The following is a 2500-nucleotide window of genomic DNA, read 5'->3' as shown; positions in this document are numbered from 1 at the left end:
AGTATTCAAGATCCTCTCTTTTCGATTATCTAATAAATCACTTAATGAAAGTAGATTATCTTTACATTCATTTTTTTTTTTTATTTCAAAAATTCCATGATCCCTTCCCGAACCAAACATGAATATTTCGATTCATTTGGCTCTCACGCTCAATTATTTCTTATTTATTGGGACTTAATTCCCATATCTTTTTTTTTTTTCTAATGTAATGAGCTTACCCTCTCCCTCTCTTCTCTATTCATATTCCAAAATATCGAAACTGATCACTAATCCAAGACCAGAATATTCGGAGGATTCTTCTGACCAAAATAGAAAATATATCAAAAAACTAAACTAAAAAGTATAATAAATAAATAATAAATAAAAAATTTACATATAATTAATTTATAATAATTTATAATTGTATAATTGTACTTAGAATTGTATAATGTATAATTGTAATTTGTCAGCAAAGTTGTTTCTTTTTTTTTTTTCTTCAAATTCAAAGAATTCTTCTCACTTTATACATAGGTCATCGATTCAGCATTGGAAAAAGGGGCTCGAATCGTTTTATCGACATGAGTGTTTTATATCGAAAAAACATTTTCCACTATTTGAAAATATTTCTGTATTTATTAACATAGTAGTAGAAAGAGTACCCTGCTGCATCTGAACTTCAAACAGTTTGGCCTTAACCATGTTAATGGTCCCGGATTATTGGTTAATAGAGAATCAAAGTCGATGTACCAATGAATGACGAAATGCTATGGTTCTTAAATATGATTTTGAAATTTATTCAGAAGTAATTCGCGGGATCATGCACTCTTTTCTTTCCTAGTTATAATGAAAAAAAGTGCAACTGGGTGAATCCAGCCTATTCTTGAAATAAACAACTCGCACACACTCCCTTTCCAAAAAAGATCAATACACCAAGGACTACACTTAGATTTATTGGATTTGTTGCTAAAATATCGGTATTAAATCCGAAACTCCCGGCGGATGGCCAGTGACCCAAGGAAAGGAAAGAATCGGTTACATTTTTCATATGATCTCCTATTTTATTTTAGATAGACTAAAAAAAAAAAAAAAGAACTCGGTTCTTTTTTTTGTATTATATCACTTTGACTCCTTTTCTATTTATTCTATTCTATCATATTTAGATTATTCTAATTATTCTAATTCTATGTATTTCTTTTTTTTTTTTAATAAATTATTAATTTATTATTAATATTAATTAATTTATTATTATTAAATTATTCATTATTATAAATTTTTATTTACCTACGTCTAAACGGAGTCAAAAATAGATTCTATTTAGCTAGAAATGTATTTTTTTTTTTCAGTTGAAAATTCCCAATAATAATGATACTTATTAGAATTAGGGGGGGGCGGGTTTCATGTCAATGGCAAAATACCTCATTTGTTGCAACACTCCTTTAAACAATAAAAAAGGTTTCTCTTGAACTAAGAAGGGGAAGGAAGAAAGCGAGTCAGTGTGATAATTCCTCATCCTCAAATTAATCCTTCCCATGGATTATTGTCCCAACAAATAAGTAATTGTAGGGGTGAAATCTTGATATAATTCGAAAAAGCGAGGAGTAAGTCCCAAGCCATAAAATAAGAAAAAAAAAATACACAATTCTCATGTTTATAGGATTAAACAAAGGGATTCGCAAATAAAAGTGCCAATGCTACAACCAGCCCATAAATTGTTAAAGCTTCCATAAAAGCCAAACTAAGCAATAAAGTACCTCGTATTTGGGTTGTCTCGCGATACCTTCTACAGCTTGGCCCGCAGCAGTACCTTGACCAACTCCAGGTCCAATAGAAGCAAGCCCGACAGCCAACCCAGCAGCAATAACGGAAGCGGCAGAAACCAGTGGATTCATGATAAGTTCCTCGCACCAAAATAAAGAAATGGTTAATGATACAATCATCCAATGAATTTTTACTTAATTATATTATTCCATCACTAAGATTCAACCTGCCCAAGTAACTAAGAACTCCGAATGGAAGTGAGAATATTATTGAACCGTCAGAACTATTTCGATATCTTTTTTTTAGTTCCTATCCACTGGATTTTTTTGAATCCGCGCATACTTTGTTCTTCCATTTCTTTTTTTCTAACCCATTCTTTGCTTTGAATTCTTCGTTTTGTCTTTATTTTATCTCTTTATTCATTCAATTCAGAGTCAAAGACGAAACAGAAGAACTTCTATTCTTCTATTGGAATCCCTATCTAAATCCACAGTAGTAGGGTGGATTAGATATATTTTGAGTTCATATATAACTAGTCAATATCTAATATCCCATATACATGTGTTTCTTACATAACGTAAACCAACTATTCATATCTTAGATTCAATCGGATTCTAGAATTATTCCTCAAAGGATGGACAAGAGTTGGCTTATAGCCATTAGATTCCATATACCTAATTCTACCCCCCCTTTTTTTTCTAATCATTTTTTATATCGTTTTTTGTCAATTCGTCCCTTCCTTTTATTTATCATTATCTCACAC

The sequence above is a fragment of the Durio zibethinus genome, unplaced genomic scaffold (assembly GCF_047325235.1).
Source record: "Durio zibethinus cultivar Kanyao isolate XHJ-2024 unplaced genomic scaffold, ASM4732523v1 HiC_scaffold_188, whole genome shotgun sequence".
Lineage (NCBI taxonomy): Eukaryota > Viridiplantae > Streptophyta > Magnoliopsida > Malvales > Malvaceae > Durio > Durio zibethinus.
This window is presented reverse-complemented; position numbering follows the sequence as displayed.